The 18,550-nt window shown below is 42.3% G+C and overlaps 1 long non-coding RNA gene across 1 annotated transcript in view; it reads left to right on the top strand.

Moving 5' to 3' along the window:
* LOC310835398 overlaps positions 1–18,227 on the top strand; it is a 35,021-nt gene extending 16,794 nt beyond the window's left edge. Inside the window, exon 3 of the long non-coding RNA XR_014559636.1 lies at positions 17,978–18,227. This is a non-coding gene — a long non-coding RNA (uncharacterized lncRNA). The remainder of the gene's footprint in view (positions 1–17,977) is intronic.
* The last annotated feature ends 323 nt before the right edge of the window (positions 18,228–18,550 follow it).

The raw sequence follows: 18,550 nt of genomic DNA, 5'->3' as shown, positions 1-18,550 counted from the left end.
GGATTCCATACTATTGGAAGTCTCACAGGAGTCGGGAGACGGGATGTGACATTAGTGGTTTCCTGTTTCCTTTGTTCCTTTGTTCCTTTGTTCCGTTGTCCGGTTGCTCTCTGCTTTCATAGAGAGAGGATGTCTTTTCTGTCTGCATAGCTTAGAAATAAAACTCTTTACAATGTAGCCCAGACCTCTCGTCTCTTCCCTGTGCTGGGAACTCTGCTGGATAAAAATGTGCCTTGGAGCCTCATCAAAGGCTCGAGGTCGTTAATGAGCTTTATCAGCTTGGCCGAGCGGATCTTCCGACACAGAGACTATAGGGGCCACATCTTTATTTTTATTTTTTTTAAAAATAATATTTTATTAAGTTTCACAAAAGTTAACAACAATAAAAATTAACTAAAATCACCAAAAACCAACAAACACACACATCAAAAATACAAACAAAAAGACAGAATAAAAAGAAAATAAAAACATAAAAAAGAAAATTCAGCATTAAAAAAAAACCCTCTGTTTCAAGTTAATACCCTTCCAAATCTTATTTTCCTTGCTTCCACCCGCCTTCCATAAATGTATTCCACTTTAAAATTAGTTCAGCAATTATCATGTTATTCAAGTTCATCCTTTATCCTTCCCTTTATACTCTTATTTATCTTAATCACTAGAACCCCTTCGTTTCATTTACAATGCCCTTAACATTCATAAATTTTACAATGTTTTTGTAGATAAACTTTGAACTTCTTCCAGTCCTCTTCCACCTGCTCTTCTCCTTGATCTCGGATTCTGCCGGTCATTTCTGCCAGTTCCATATAGTCTATAACTTGCATCTGCCATTCTTCCAAGGTGGGTAGGTCTTGTGTCTTCCAGTGCTTTGCGATGAGTATTCTTGCTGCTGCTGTGGCATACATAAAAAAGGTTCTATCCTTCTTTGGCACCAATTGGCCGACCATGCCCAGGACAAAGGCCTCTGGTTTCTTTAAGAAAGTATACTTAAATACTTTTTTCAGTTCATTATAGATCATTTCCCAGAAAGCCTTGATCCTTGGGCAGGCCCACCAAAGGTGAAAGAATGTTCCTTCCGTTTCTTTGCATTTCCAACATTTATTATCGGGCAAATGGTAAATTTTTGCTAGCTTGACTGGGGTCATGTACCACCTGTAAATCATTTTCATAATATTTTCTCTTAAGGCATTACATGCCTTGAATTTCATACCGGTGGTCCACAACCGTTCCCAGTTAGCAAACATAATGTTATGACCAACATCTTGTGCCCATTTTATCATAGCAGATTTAACCGTTTCATCTTCAGTATTCCATTTCAACAGCAGATTATACATTCTCGACAATACCTTAGCACTGGGTTCTAACAATTCTGTTTCCAACTTCGATTTTTCCACCTGGAAGCCATTTTTCCTGTCCGAATTATAGGCCTCTCTTACTTGGAAATAATGTAACCAATCCTGCACCTTATCTTTCAGTTTCTCATAACTCTGCAATTTCAGTTCGTCCCCATCCTGTTCCAAAATTTCCCAATATTTTGGCCAGTTTGATCTCATATTAAGTTTTTTCAAGGCCTTAGCCTCCATTGGTGAGAGCCACCTTGGGGTTTTATTCTCCAAGAAATCTTTATATCTGACCCAGACATTAAACAATGCTTTCCTGACAATATGGTTTTTAAACGCCTTATGAGCTTTGTCCTTACCATACCACAAATATGTATGCCATCCAAAAACATTATCATGTCCTTCCAAATCAAGGATGTCTGTATTCTCAAGAAGTAAGCATTCCTTCAGCCAGCAAAAAGCTGTGGCCTCATAATATAGTTTAAAGTCTGGCAGGGCAAACCCCCCTCTATCCTTTGCATCAGTAAGAATTTTATATTTAATTCTGGGCTTTTTGTAGGGGCCACATCTTTAGCCACCGTCCAGTGCCCCCCTCTGATGCATGTTTGTGCCCCCCGACAGTGCAGGATTGTGTGCAAACGAAAGGAAATATTTCTCACCTTCTTGATTGATGTACATTGTGTAGGACTAAGAAAAATATACAGAAATCCCCTGCTGCACCTCGAGGGACTTACATTCTCTAGTGGGTGTGCTAGGGAACAAAGGAGAGAGAGAGAAGGAAGGAGACAACAACTGTGAGTGAAGAAGTCACCCACAAGACTCAAGGCTTAGCTGCCCCCCAGTTCAATGAATAATAACAAAATTCCTTTTCCTCTCCTGCCTTCCCAGTGCCCCCTGAGGAGGTCGGGATGGTGCTGTGCACCCCGTGACCAGCATACCAACTAGTCAGTCTCCCTCCCTTGCCACACATACACACACACACACACACGTATGTCAGAGGTGTTCCCTTTCTGACAGACTGAGCGGAATCCAAAGGAGAGGCGGGAGAACCAGAAATTAGTAGGAATCTGACTCCTTTACACAGTGAAAGTGAGGTAAACTTACCTCGCTCAGGAATGCAGCCTGGCAATTCTGAAAGTAAGAGAGAACAGGATGTAGAAGAGGAGGGGGAAGGGCTAATAGAAAAAGGGTCTCCCAAAACCCAAAGTTTGAGCCGTTTAGCTGAAAGGCGCATGGCAGGAAAGGGGAGGAAGAAGAGGTGGAGAGTGCCTTGCTTCCACTGGAAACAGAGGCTAGATCCCTCCGCTGCTCTACAGCTGGGGGGGAGGCAGAGGGCCATTTTGTCACCCCCCCAGGTGGCATCCAGGGTGCACCCCCCCTTTGTACGCCCTTGGCTAGATCCTGCAACTGAACCCAAAAGTGACGAATGAGACTGTTTCTTGTGTGGGAGAGTCTACCAACCAGACAAGGTAAAAGAAGAAGGCGGTTCTCTGGTTCGCGTAAGCACCTCCTCTCTCTTTTCCCTCCTCCAGGTCACCTCTGCAGTGAATTCAATGTGCTTTCAGCAAATCCCGTTTTAGCCAGCCAGCCAACTCCATTTGGCCCGGCAGAGCTATGTGCTGTGGCAAGGCTCCATGGCCCAGGTAGCAGCTCCACCAGTGGTGAATAGATGGTGAAGGGGAGGTAAGGACTGTCTTCTCTTAATTCCACCACCACTACTACAGCCACCACCAGGAGGAAGAGGAAGAGGAGGAAGCCTAGAGATTCATCTATTCCACACCTCTCAAAAAAGGAATGCTGCAGAGGCTTCCGTTTTGCAGTGCAGTGGCGTAGCGTGGGTTGTCAGCACCAGTGGCAAGGCAAGTAATTTGCACCCCCTAACCCGTGGATTTGCGCCCCTTAACCCTAACCCCAGATGTTGTGCCCGGTGCGGCCGGCCCCCCCTGCACCCCCCACGCTACGCCACTGTTGCAGTGTTAGGGAACATGAACGAGAGGAAGACATTTTTTTGGTGGTGTTGGATGGGGAACGTTGTTTGTTGCCCCTCTAACCTGCCACCCACAGCATGTACCCCCTCTTGCCCATCCACTAGACCCAGGACTGCCATTGTCACACAGTTTGTAACTGTTGCTGCAACCTTTTCTCTTCATGATGGTTCCCAGAAATCAAAATCCCAAGAATGGAAGTAAATATATTTTAATTCTCTCCCCCTCTTCAAAAGTTTTTTTTTTCTCTCTCTCTCCAACAGATAAGCTAATGCACCTAGCATTTAAAAACCTTTTGCATTTATCCTTCTGAAATTTTGCAGGTTTCTTATGTAGTGTTTCCTCTCATATATATAATATTTTCACATGAATTGCTCACAAAACAATAGTGAAGAGTAACTCGGTCCCTTTTTGCAACCGCACCCAAAGTGTAAAGCCTACCTTGCAGGAAAATCACTGCATCTATCCTTCTGAAATTGGGCAGGACTTATCATCTCAGAAGGGGTTAGCAAGCCTGCAAATTTCATGTGCTTTTGCAATAAAGGGAAAAAATAGCCACAACTGCATTTTTGCTTTGCTTTCCATTTCCCCATCAATAGGAGAGGCACTAAGTTTGCTTCTCTGAACTGGGATTTGGTATCAGACACTATTTCATTCATTCATTCATTCATTCATTCATTCATTCATTCATTCATTCAATTTATGTACCACCTTTCCTTCCAGAAGAACCTAGGGGAGCAGGACATTGAAGAAGCCAAAGACCATCATGGCTGTGAGTCTTGGAAGAGAATTTTGGACTGGTGGGTTTTTGGGAGGGTTTGTTACTGCTGATTTTTTATATCTTTATTTTAGGTCTTGTGAGTATGTGGAAATGGTTTGGTTTGATTGTGTATTTTTTAATGTTCTATTTATTGTTTAAGACTATTTTTGTTATGTTGCAGTTATGTATTTTTTCATGTTGTTAAGCCATCTTGAGCATGGTTTAAACTGTGGAAAGACAGCATGCAAATAAAAATTATGTATGTATGCATTAGACATTCTCCAAAGTACTTAGGACCCAATAAAACTGTTTTCTGAAGTATTAAATCAGAGTTCAAAACTAAATTGTGCAGTTGGTACATATGCCTATTCTACAATGTGGTAAACCTTCCACAAGTTGGAGGGTGATGGGGATGGGGGGGAAAGGGGGCAGTGCTAATGCTAGCAGTTCAACCCCACTGTTCCCTTCTTGTGTTTTCTTGAGAATAGGTTATTTTGTGGGATTGTAATTTAAAAGCTTAACAATAACACAAGAGGAATTGCTCTTAAACCCTGTCCTTGTCCAGCTTAGATGCGTGAGACACTACCACCACCCAACCTGCTAGATAAACCACTTTTAAAAAGTCAATATTAGATTTAAGAGTGCCAGTAAGGGGGGGGGGAGAGAAATAACACATATAATTTATTTTTGTGTTCCTTTTTATGGGGAAGTGAAATCTGTTTGACAGAGCTTGGATCATTGGTAAATACACTTATGCACAATAAAACTCAGCCAAGACATGTTGACCACTTTAACTTACTCTAAATAAATGATAGTTGTGATTTATTATTCATATTTAAATAATGGGGGCAATATTTAGTTAAGGTTGGAAATGAATAAGCACTGCTAAAGAACATCATAGGAGACAATTAGGGAGCTGAAGAATGTAAGCTTTTCAAGTAGCCTTTTTTAAAAAAAAGGAAATGATAAGGGAAGCAATTAATGAATTGATTAACTGCTTTCTTTAAATTAGAAAGGTTAAAAGTAACTTGCTGTTTAACTTTTTACTGCAAGCCTACAAATGAAACCAGCAATATGCTTGTGGCGATCACACAGGGTCCCCAGACGTTTGACGGTCTATTGATCCCTGTGCCACCACTGTGATCACTTCCCCACTGCCACCAACCCGTTTCTCTCGGGTACATACTGAGTCCAGACAGTTGTTAACATTAAACCAAATAAACAAGTTTATTTTATAAGCATTAACAAGTTTATGGTTTCAGATAATTTTTCTTGTCAGTTTCTTAACCTTAGTTTCTTTACCAGCCTATACCTTCCTAATACCTTCTGACTGATTATCCCAACTGTTTAACTGACTCCTCTTAGCAGATTCTCTCACTCTCTCACATCTAACTAGCCCAACCCACATATTTATCCTCCCTCTCTCTTCTCTAACTCGAGAGTGACTTCTTAACCTTAGTTTCTTTACTGGACTATACCTTCCTAATACCTTCTGACTGATTATCTCAACTGCTTGACTGACTCCTCCTAACAGATTCTCTCACTCTCTCACATAAGACTAGCTCAACCCACAGATTTATCCTCCCTCTCTCTTCTCTAACTCCAGACTGACTTCTTAACAACTCTAACTCTAACTCCTCCTCATGGGTTCCTATTGGTTTATCATTTTACACTTAGTTAACCCTTTCCTTATGACCCAGTATGATGTCACACACCTAGGAGGGCAAACACCACAATGCTTACTAAATGATACTCTGCAGTTACATTACTATGATGGTCCATGATTTCTGCCCTAATTTCTGTCTGTTGTCTCAGTCTATGTAGGCCTTGAAAGTGATAACAACCTCATTGAACTGAGATTAGGTCCCAGCCACAAACCACGAGACATCAATTCAAGTCCATGGCATCCCACAACAGTTGTTTTTTTTTTACACCAAACTAAATTACCATATTTTTCCATGTATAAGACGGAAACCACCTATCAGCTGCCCGATCACCACCAGCGGTCGCCAATCACGCTCCTGCTTGCTGTGGCAAGGGCAGCTGTCTCTTGGCTGCTGCAGTGGAATTGAGAGGGCTAATGATGGTGATTTGGGCAGCTGCGACATGGGCAGTTGTGTGCTGCGTTCTGGCAGGTGAGCAATTTTTGGCATCCCCCCCCCCCCAATCAAGCAGCAAATGCCGAAAATCACTCACCTGCTGGAATGAAGCACAAGCCCGAGACTGGAAGTGGCAATTGTAAGCGATGCGAGCAGTTGTGTGCTGTGTTCTGGCAAGTGAGCGATGTTCGGCATTCGAGCCAGTGTGGTGTAGTGGTTAAGAGCGGTAGTCTCGTAATCTGAGGAACCGGGTTCACGTCCCCACTCCTCCACATGCAGCTGCTGGGTGACCTTGGGCTAGTCACACTTCTTTGAAGTCTCTCAGCCCCACTCACCTCACAGAGTGTTTGTTGTGGGGGAGGAAGGGAAAGGAGAATGTTAGCCACTTTGAGACACCTGAAGGGGAGTGAAAGGCGGGATATCAAATCCAAACTCTTCTTCTTCTCTTCTTCTTCATCCCCCCCCCCAATAATCCGCCCCCAAAATTCAATCCCACCTATTTTCTAAATTTTGAGGCCCCCAAAATAGGAGTTGTCTTATACATGGGGGTGTCCTATAGAAGGAAAAGTACGGTACTTCTTCTCCAGGAAAAATAAAGGATGACTCTTTGTCCAGAAGGGCTCTTTACAGAGATTGCAATTTCTGCTTTTCAAAAAAAAAAAAAAAAAAAAAAAACCAAACCCTACACACATCCTAGATAGTAATAAAACACCGAACAACCTTTTTTCAGTGTTATACAGACTGACACTGTGCTCACATATACTCCTGCTCAATCTCATTACCTCCAGTAAATAGTGTGCATACTGTCTGCTGAGTGTTTTGCTTTGAATCATGAATTCCATCACAGGGTCTCACTCTGAAAGATATATATCATAAGTCATCTCTTGCGTAAGAGATGGAAAGGCTTCTGTGGCAGCCTCGTTCCCTCACTCAGCAAGTTCAGTTTAACCAATTCTCTGCTCACCACTTTGCTGCAACTTTCAAGGGGTTCCTGGGTAGTACTTGGGAAATAAAGAAACAACAATGTCTCATATGCCTTTTCACTTACTGGAAACACTTCATAACTACCAGCAATCACAACAACTACTCAACATGACTTGCAGCATTCTTGAATAGTGTTCCTGGTCAGGCAAACCTTTCTTTCCTGGATAGGGTGACTTATTTAGCCCTCTTCAGGCATTTCTCTGCAGACAGAAGCAATCAGATGGAGAAAGGAGACCCTTTGCACAGCTATTATGCCTTGTGATACCACTGTACTAGTGCTGCCTATGGCCACATACACAGGTACATTTAAAGTGCTATGATAACAATTTGAACAGCCACATCTTCCTTCAAATTCTGGGAGCTGTCCAGGGTGCTGAAAGTTGTGAGGAGACCCCTATTCCCCTCACAGAGCTACCACCCACAGAGTAGTTTAACTATCAGTCCTTCTTCCCAGGGAGCTCTGGGAACTGTGGCTCCGTGAGGGGCATAAGGGTTTCCCAACAACTCTGAATACCAGTTGCCGGGATCTGAATTGGGCACAGTGCTGCAACACTTATGACCTGCTTGTGGGCTTCCTATAAGCACCTGCCAAGCCTAGATGGTGCTGGAGGAGACTTTTGAGAGTCCCATGGACTGCAAGAAGATCAAACCTATCCATTCTTAAGGAAATCAGCCCTGAGTGCTCACTGGAAGGACAGATCCTGGAGCTGAGGCTCCAATACTTTGGCCACCACATGAGAAGAGAAGACTCCCTGGAAAAGACCCTATTGTTGGGAAAGATTGAGGGCACAAGGAGAAGGGGACGACAGAGGACAAGATGGTTGGACAGTGTTCTCAAAGCTACCAGCATGAGTTTGACCAAACTGCGGGAGGCAGTGGAAGACAGGAGTGCCTGGCGTGCTCTGGTCCATGGGGTCATGAAGAGTCGGACACGACTAAACAACAATAACAACAAAGCCTAGATGGGTATTTGGCTGCTCTCCAAAAGGATATTCTTATCTTTTTAGATCTGCATCACTAACATGCTTTATTACCAAATGCTAGAACTGCCTGGTGACTTAAACTTGCCTGAAAATAAGGTGAGACTATATGGTTTAAAGGCAGGGTTGTCATGTTGTTGCACATCTTCAGGTGTTGAGAAAGACAGTGGCTACCACTTTAAGCCCCATGGCTCTGGGTAGGTGAAAATCAGGGCTCAGGTTAACCCCAAAGGCAGTCTATATCTTATCCCTAGGTCTCACAGCTGGAGAGGTATGTGAGAATCACCTCCAAGATGCCTCCAAGTGCTCATCATCTTTTGACACATAGTTGTGACTAGAATCATAGAAACGTAGAGTTGGAAGGGACCATAAGGATCATCTAGTCCAATTCAATGAAGGAATCTCAGCTAACGCATCCATGACTGATTGCCATCCAACCTCTGCTTAGAAACCTCCAAGGATGGAGTGTCCACAACCTCCAAAGGGACAAATATAACTCCTTTTCTACATGGGTCTTCCAGTACTAACTGTTAGGATATAGTTCTGTTCCACCTTAAAAGGAACAGGCATGACTGTTGTGTGTCACATGCCTGTTTACTTCCAGCAAAGGCTTGCTGGGAACTTTCGTTTGTATATTGCTTTTGCCATTTTGCTTGGAAACGAAGGGAAGCAGACATGTTTTTCCTTTGTTCCTGAACTATGCTGAATAAACACCTGTAAATAATGCTTACACATGTCTCTGTCCGACACTTCCATTGTGAAGATTTATTCACTCTGCTGATAAGAGCGTGCTCAGCTTCTGAATGTTTCAGAGGCTCGAGTCGCTGATTGATGCTGTTCCGAGAACCGGAGTTCACCCGGCTTTGGTCATGAGGTTGCCTTCTTTCCATCTTTTATGCTATTTAGATATCTCTAATCCCATTATCCCCAAGAGAAAGAAGGTTCCCTTTTCCCTATGTGATGGGCCTGTAAGAAGGCAAAAGCCTACTGGGAAATGATATATAATGAGTTGAAAAAAATGTTTAAGATAACCTTTCTGAAGAAACCAGCTGCCACATATTGTGCGAGGTCTGGTTTGGGAATACGTGGGCTTAAATAGCTTTCCAAGCTCCACCCCCTGGCATTGTTGGCAAAACATGTGTCAACATGTTAGGTCAGACATAGTGGATGCTTCCATCTAGGGCACACACCCATGATCCATGCCTCACCTCCCGTCAGGACACACACAAAGCTGTTCCCATCACACTCTGTTATGGTTGGGTCTCTCCCACAGAAGCAAGACAACTGAGCAAGTCACTCAGTGTCGGCTTCCCAGTCTGCTGTTGCCGAGTCTGAGGTACTCCCCTTCCTCCTCCCACTTTTAAAGCCCCACTTACGCTTCCTTTCCTGTTCACGCCTTTCATTAATCTTTGCGAGCCTACGCACCTGGGGATGGGCAATTCCCGGTAGCTCTCCCTCTGAGTATGAGCTACAGATGTCAGTCTGCATCTTCTCCCTTGAACTCCCCCCTCCCTTCTCCTTGTTCTTGGCACTCCAGGCCTCTACTGCAAATTGGCTGCTCCTCCCCGCTTCCACATTCCTGCCTAATTACCTCCACCTGTCTCCACACTCGCCCCCTCTGTCAGCAATGGAACGCAGCTGACACACTATTTGTAGTGGACAGACGAACCCACATGATCAGTCTGAGACTTTGGAAGTTCACCAATGAAGGAAGATGGACAATTTGAAGCAGCACCCAACACTGAGCCCTCTGAGCATGACCTAGAAGTGGAGGTTTGAGTAATTTGGTTTTAAAGAAATGTTTTTATGTGAATGTTGTCAAACATAGGCAGCAATCTTTCTGTTTTGCAAGTTGTCAGTGGTAAAAGATAATAATTCTTCTTTCCCAAACATTTATTATCCTCATTCCATTTATAAAACAGGAATTATCACCATGAAACAAGAAGACAGGTCTTCTCATGGCACTGATGTACACGAATATTCACTTCATTCATTATTTGGGCTGAAATCCGATGCACATTTTCCTGAAGTTCCACTGGCAAATCACGATTATGGAGGGTCTCCGGGAGCTTCACTTCTCACGTGGAGCTTGCTGTTGTGTTGCTGACTGAAGGTATACTGTGTAAAAAGCGCAAACAGAGCATTAATCAATCACTATAATAAAAAATGAGATGTTTGCGTATCAAGCTTGGTGTGTACACCAATGGTAGCATTAATGACCAAACTTCTGTGCATACCAAAGTAGAAGCAACTCCCATTGAAGTTAGTGTCCCTGTATACATGCATAGAATTATGCTTTAAGTTCCATTGATTTCAATCAGTCATAGGCTTTTCTTTGGATGGTGTCAATTACATCTAAATTTTATGCCAACATCCCTATGTTTTTTGTTAAAAAAAAAAGCAAAACCGAAGTGTGTCTTAAAATGTTGGCATTTCATGCTCTTTGTATAAAATCATGGCTACATAAGTGCCACTACATAATAATTTGATTTTAAGAGTTAAGTTGAACCCAGTGAAAAGATAATGGCTATCTCTATCTTTTCAAGAATTCAGCCACATTTGTCCTTACTTTGGTGCTCAACAGCCTTGAATGAAACTTGGGCAATGAAGCTTTGTATATTTTCATTTCTTTCTTTTTTAAAAAAAGAACTTGAAAGATTGTTAGCTTCTGCACATGGTGCAGATATTTGGCTTGCCTTCCTATGTTTGCACAGCTGTGCATCATCCCTTTAGTCACCCCATTGTTCTTCTTACTTGTTTTATTTCTGCAACATTTTCATAAATCAATGTATCAGAGTCACTTTCAGAAGACTTATGTGCTCTACCATCAAGCTCAAGGACCAGCAAAAGTCATGCTGGCAGGGTACTGAAGTAAGCAAACATTTCCTCTCTAGTGACAGAGCTATAGCTGCTGCAATGGATTTTAAATTTCTTAGGGAATAAATAAAATGACATTCACATAGCAGAGGCATGCCTGCTATATGGTGCACTACGAACCTAAACAAATCCGGCTATGCGTTTGTGACTGTTTTGCTGTTTGAAATCACCTCGACTAACATGGAGCGATTGAGGAAGAGGAAGAAAGCATGTCCTCACCAGCATCCACAAGGATATAGTGATGCAAATGGCTCAGTCAGCATCACGCAGGTACCAGGCAAGTGGTAGGTCATTGGCTGGCAGTCTCCATGACATCAGCATTCTACACTCATGTCAGGAGCTCCTAGCCAATTGATAGCAATGCACTTACATGCTAGTGACTTGAGCTGTCCCCTGACTCCACTCCTAGTTCCTGATGGTTACCAGTAGGAAAGAGTTCCCCCTTCTCACATTAGAAACACAGAATCTGCCTCATATTGATACAGTATAAGGTCCATCTAACTTAGCATTGTCTACAAGAGTATATCCCAACCTTGGGTCTCCAGCTGTTTTCAGACTACAATTCCCATCATCCCTGACCTTGCTAACTAGATGATGATGGGATGATGGGAGTTGTTGTCCAAAAACAGCTGGAGACCCAAGGTTGGGAAACACTGGTCTATACTAACTAACAGTGGCTGTTTAGGTTATCAGACAGTTGGCCATTCCCAGCCCCAAGTGGAGATTTACCCTGGACACACTAAGTAGACAATCTACCATTGAATTGTGGTCATTTCCCTTTGATTACTGTGTAGCAGCTATAGTTAGTTCCCAACACTGATCCTTAGACATTAGTCATGGTGCTGTTCTTTGCAATAAATAAATAAGTGCGAATATGCAAATCGCCACACAAAAGTGCATCTGCTCACTCTTGCAGCTTAGGCTAATTTTCAGTCAATGTGCACTCTTTTTGTCCCCCTGAAATGATGTGGATTGATGAAGTGGTAATTGGAGCACTCCATTAAATGCCTAGTACAGCACTTAACATGCTCAGAGATATCCTTTCAATAGCACAGAGTCAGGTGGTAGGGAAAGCCAATTACAAAATGCAGGTTTCAATTCTCTTGCTACAAAGATGTCCACCTGTGTCTGTTTTCTGGCTGCTCCTCATAATGTGAGCAGAGTGGCATAAAGGAACATCAGAAACCTCCTTTACACACCCAGAACACTGGGAATACCCTATAGGATATGTTCATAAAAAAAGCAACCTGGAATGAATAACTTTTAAATTAATGATTCCCTTGGTGTGCCATACAGTAAAATTGCTAAATAGTTCTTTGGAAACTTAAAACACCTCTAGATCTGTAACTGCAACATAAGGAAGAAAGAAAATCTGAACAATAAGACAAAGGTTATGAAGAAAGCATCTTTTTTATTTCCTTGGCCAAGTTTCAAAAGAGTTTTCAAGGGCAGAATAAGCTTCTAATGTGATGGAAAGAATATGCTTTCATGTCTGTACTGTGGAATTAGTCATTTCAGTGCAATGTATTTTGTTACATTTCTGTGGTTTATTTCTCTGTGCTTGGGGTGTGCATGAATGTGTGCGCCTTTTCCTATCTATCTAGGCATCTATCTTCTCTCTCTCTCTCTCTCTCTCTCTCTCTCTCTCTCTCCCTCCCTCCCTCCCTCCCTCCCTGCACTACATTTTAAGCTTATCTATTTATGGATTTAACATTTGGGGGGATGGCACTATTGTTTGCTGAATTCTAACAAAGTCACCTCCCTACCAATGTTAGTAAGTTAGAATGGCATTTGTTAAACACAAATTGCAAAGCAAAAGTGGAGAAAAGATATGGTTTTCTCCAGTTTTACGTACAAAGATACATCTGGTCATTAGTTTTCCCTTCTCCCCTACTGTCAAGCAAAGTGTTCATGAATGATATTCTTAAGAGTCAGCATTCTCTCGCCAAGTATTTGGCAAAGAATCAGATGCTGTTCAGGTTTCAGCTTAGCATGACATCACTTTTTTTTATCCTCAAGAACAATGGCATAGAAATAACATTTTCCAAAGTAATGAAAGTTAGGAATGGCTGAGTTGTAATAATACGCTAGATAATTTTTCTTTCAGAAGTAGGTAGTAGGGGACTGTGATGTTTTCTTTCCCAGTTAGTCTCACGGCTCAGTGGAACAGGTTAGTAAAAACTGAGTAAGTTCAACACAAAAGGCCTTAGATTCTGGATCTACTGAGAAAAATGTTCTTCATGAATGAGAGGTCTATCATTAGCCAGTAGTTAGAAAAGCTCAGAATGGAAGCTCCATATTTAGAGATTGTAAACCTCAGAGCATGAGATGTTGGGGATGAGCAGCTGGTGGAATATGTCATTTTTTGTGGTACAAAGGTTGCAGCAGATAAGGGGAATTGTTGAAAATCACAAATTACGCTTTGAGGAGGCAGAGGATATAAGGCCAGATTCAGCTAACTAGTGGAAGCCCACTCAAGGACTTCTGTTAGTGCAATGGGGCTTTCCCTGTATCTCCTTCCCCCACGCATGTCCCTTTACCCCTTTAAATTGGCTCTTGGGGAGATTGGGGAAAACCCCAGGAAAGTGCACAAGGGAAGAAGAGGGGACATAATTTTGTCTTGCAACTTAAAATGCTTGCTCTGGCGGAAGTATTCCCATAGCACCGCATTGCAATCCTCTCACAGTATCAATATAGTGTATCAAATGAAAATGTTTGGAATATCATTTACTACTTCAAAAGGAGATGTTAGAAATATTATTTTTATTAGTTCAAAAACCTTAGACAAAAGACTTTTGGGAGGTGTGCATGTCAAATTTCAACCCACCCCCAATGTTTTTTAAAAGTAATCTTGTATAGATGCAGATATATTCACTAATAAGTTTTCCATTTCAAAAGTATCCCTGTGCCATGGTACCTGGCCGCCGTGGGCATTTGTTAGTCAAATGAATTTCTGAGTCTGTCAGTGTCAGAAGTACATCATCTAAGTTCAGTTTAAACAAGAGTAAATGGTAAAATATTCATAAAGTTGAACATGCTAGTACTTACACAAGAGATCTTCCTTTTGGAAGTCTGCTCAGATTAGATAGTTTTCAAATGTCTTAAAGGATGTCAGGAAGGAGAAGAATTGCTTATATGGTTGACTGATCATAGTACTAGAAACAATGGTGATAAAAATCCAAGCAGAAAAACCATTGAGCTTCTCACAACACAAATCCTATGCAGGTCTACTCAGAAGTAGATATCACTGAACTCAGTAGGGTTTACTCCTGTGTAAAGAATTATGGTGCTGGAGGAGACTCTTGAGAGTCCCAAGGACTGCAAGAAGATCAAACCTCTCCATTCTGAAGGAAAACAGCCCTGAGTGCTCACTGGAAGGACAGATCGTGAAGCTGAGGCTCCAATACTTTGGCTACCTCATGAGAAGAGAAGACTCCCTGGAAAAGACCCTGATGCTGGGAAAGATGGAGGGCACAAGAAGAAGGGGACGACAGAGGACGAGATGGTTGGACAGTGTTCTCGAAGCTACTAACATGAGTCTGACCAAACTGTGGGAGGCAGTGGAAGACAGGAGTGCCTGGCGTGCTCTGGTCCATGGGGTCACGAATAGTTGGACACGACTAAACGACTAAACAACAACAACAAAGAATTATGGGATTGCAGCCTTAGGACATTTTCAGCATGGATCTCTCTCTCTCTCTCTCTCTCTCTCTCTCTCTCTCTCTCTCACACACACACACACACAGCTGCCTTAGGTCATGTCAGACCAATGATCCATCTAGCTCAGTGTTGGAAACATTGCCAACACCAGCTCTCCACAGTTTCAGGTGAGGTTCTGCCCCAGCCCTACCTGGAAGTGCTGAGATTGAGCCTGGAATTGAACCTACATGTGAAACAAATGTTCTAGCACTACGTCATGGCCATCCCCAATGTGAATAAGATAGCCAAAGAAATTATAGCATCCTTGATATAAAAGTAATTAAAGCCGAGCCTTAATTTGGGGTGGGGTACACACATATCCCAGGAAAAAGTATGCTTTAGTTCATCCCTCCTACTCCAAATCTGCATCTACAGATACATTAACTCAAAAGCCCTTTAAGGTTGGCTAATAAGAATTGCTGAGCTGATGTATATGAGATGCTTTGAATAAACAAGTAGAACTGTAGGCATACCTAAAAATAAGCTCACTGAGCATTAAGGCTGGGTGATATATCATCCAAAACCAGTTTGATGTCCATATTCTTTGACCTGGCAATATTTGTGTGTGTTTGCTATGCAAAAACCACAATGGGGGAAAACCATGAAGCCAGCCAACGCCTCTACATAGCTCCATCCTTATTTCAGACATTGTGATATACTGGTATATACTGGTATATCACAATGTTTAGCTGGATATATGATGTTGAAAACCAGACATCACCTAGCCCTGCTAGGCATTGTTTGGCATCTTGTAGCCATGTTCAATTGCTAGAGCAGATAGACTGAAGGAACTCGGAATGCAAAGGAAACAGGGGCAGGGTCCCAAGACAGCAGGAAGGAGAGAGGTTCCAGAAGCAGAAAACAAAAGCAAAAACCACAGAATTAAGCAACCTCGTTGGTCAGGAAGGAGTTGGAGGCAGACCTGCAAGTCATAGGTACCCAGTGAGTGAATGGATCAAAATGGGGGTGGGTGTTACTTGGTAGAACAAGGTAGCAAGGTAGCAAAGAGAGAATAGGGCTTGGGGTAGCTCTTCTTGCAAGCTGTAGATGGTGCAGTGCAGTGGAAATTATCAACCTCCAACCCTTAGAGATAAGCATTGCATCATTGCACAAGCTGCCATCTGCATGACCTGGCCTGTTCAAACAGCTGGGCAATGTTGTCTTTTACTGCCCTCTGCTGAATATTCCAAAAAGCAATGCTTCCAAAGACAATTGTGTGAAGCTCTCTATTGACTTCAAAGGTGTTTTGCAATAATGAGAAACTGAACGAGAAACAATGAATTTCAGAAAAGAGAGGGGGGATTTTCTTGAAAGGGTTATTTCATTCATTTTTTTCTGTCTTTTTCATTTAAAAAAGAATTGTACATTTTTATGGATGGGGGGCGGGGTTCCCACAGTCCAAAAATCCTAGCAAGGGCAATTACTCTGCCTGATTTACTTTGGCTTCCGAAACACAGCACCCATAGAGTTATTTGTAGAATGGCTAAAGCTCTCATCACAGGAATAATTTCAAAATAACCATCATAGAAATGCATGAACAATTACATACGGTGTGGGCTAATTGGGACCTAATGGTCGGGGGTCCCTTTACCTTTACCTTTACTGTATGCATAACTTTCTTTTGGTCCTTCAAGATTCCCAGTATCTAAAACAAACAAAGTGCAAATCCATTGCTCTCGTCCAAGCTTTTTTTCCCATGAGAAAAATGTACATGGCATTTGGGTTTAATTCTTAAACCCACAGCATTTAAAACAAAACAAAACAGCTTAAACAATTATGGATACCCAAGAATGATTGATTAATACTAGCTTGTTAAAAGTGAGTTTTCAGAACTGGAGAATTGAAATTCCCTACTTACTGTACTTGCTGCCTACAATCTCCCAAACTTTATCAAAGTTTGGGAGGCTTCCTCCATTGATGTGCAATTCAGTTTTGTATACAATTGCTCAAGAAGGTCTTTTTGCAGGCACCTGGATGTCATCAAGTCTGAAATGATGAAGAAGCATAGCTTTCAGAGTTATCTGCAGTCTAAAGTGCAGAATGCTCTATCAGTAATCAACAACCATGTCCTAGAACTTGCATTGTTCAACATGCTCACCAAAAATATTCTGCTGTGCGACCCCCTCCCCCAATCTTCCTCCCAACCCCACAAATCTCCAACAATTGGTGATAAAATAAACTGCATTCAAAAAATGATAAAAAAGTGAAGTAATTGTTGACAAAATCCCCATGGATAAGAGACAGGGTTTTGCTGGATAGTTTTTAGGGCAGGTGTGTGATGGGTGCAACATTTGCCTTGTTCCAGGTAATGCAGTATCAGGCTCCAGCGCCCTCTTTTTACTGTATCTTTCTTTAGCTAATCAACACAGCTGTCAACTTACAGATTTGAAAATAAGGGACCAGCAGCCTCGAAAATAAGGGATCAGCAGCCAAAATAAGGGATCAACAATTACTTTGATAAAATACATATTTTGTTGCGTGCAAATGGCTTTAGATACCTATTAGGTCCATAAATTACCATATAGCATATATTCAACACAAAAGAACAGCAACAATTTGTTGTTGACAAAGGACAGCTGGACATAGAAAGGGCCCCATTACCTTCAGTAGCTTATTTAAGGGACATCATCAATAAGGGACAGCCGCGGGACATGGCCCTGGGATAAGGGACTGTCCCGCCAAATAAGGGACGCTTGACAGCTATGCTAATCAAACTTATGTGTATCACAGCAACACCTTATTCTACGAAAATATATTTCTTATTGTAATGCATGCATCACAAGCAGCTAAGCAAGACCGACTCCTACCCCTCATAAACATCTCTCTAGTTGTCTGGGCAAAAGCGTTGCAGCATTTCCACACAAGGTACTACTCAGAAACACTACATTGAACAGGGGAAGCTGCCTTATAAACAAGACATCTTGAGCAACATTATCTATTCTGACTGGCAGCATCTCTCCAAGGTCTCACCTAATACCTGTTCCTTTTAACTTGGCGATGCCCAGGATTGAACCTGGCCATTCTTAATGCGAAACATGTACTCTACCACTGAGCTGTGACCTGTTGAGAACAGATGTGTTCTTTTAACAAAAAATGATCATCCCAGAATAACACCTTTTGACCCAGCCTGCCAGACCAAGTTCCTGTTTTCCGGAACAGCTGAAACAACCAGCTTAACGAAACAGCCAGTTCCATCTTTCCTCATTGTGTGCTTTTGTATTACTCCTGTTCTCTCCTCTGTCTTTTCCCACCACAGGGTGAGGGCACTAAGCTGGATCCATGCTGCCTGGAAGCCTACCTTTCGGGATCACAGAAAATGGAACCATTTTCTCCAAATGAGATGGCAAGGAGCAAGATTACACGGAATAAAATACAGCTTTGCATTACAACCACTTCCATATATCTGTTTACTTTGTTTATTACGAAAAGCATAATCTCCTTTGGCGATAGGCTTGGAGATCAATCTCTAGCTGAACAAATACGTTAGTGTTTTGTTTTGCTTGTTAGGCCACGGGATAATGCTACTATTTAATGTATATGGTTCTCATTTGAATGGTTTTCGTTTTATTTTACTTCTCTCAGTCCAGCAATAAAAGGCTTAATGAAGAGCATCAAATCCACTTTCTTCTGGACCTTTACGTCAAAGAGCTGTTTATAATTCAACACCAGGATGAGCTTCTGAGGCAGAAAGGTGCTCGTAGTGGGCAGGGGTGCAGGTCTGAAGTCCAGGGACCCCAGATAATGACTCAGAGAGGGGCAGAAGATGAGGGCAGTAGGAAACTGGATCAGCAGTACCTGACCAAAAGCTGGCATCCCGGAGCCCACTGCT

Source organism: Podarcis gaigeae, assembly GCF_964106915.1.
Source record: "Podarcis gaigeae genome assembly, chromosome: 17".
NCBI lineage: Eukaryota > Metazoa > Chordata > Lepidosauria > Squamata > Lacertidae > Podarcis > Podarcis gaigeae.
The sequence above is the reverse complement of the archived record's forward strand: the minus strand, read 5'-3'. Positions and strand labels throughout refer to the sequence as shown.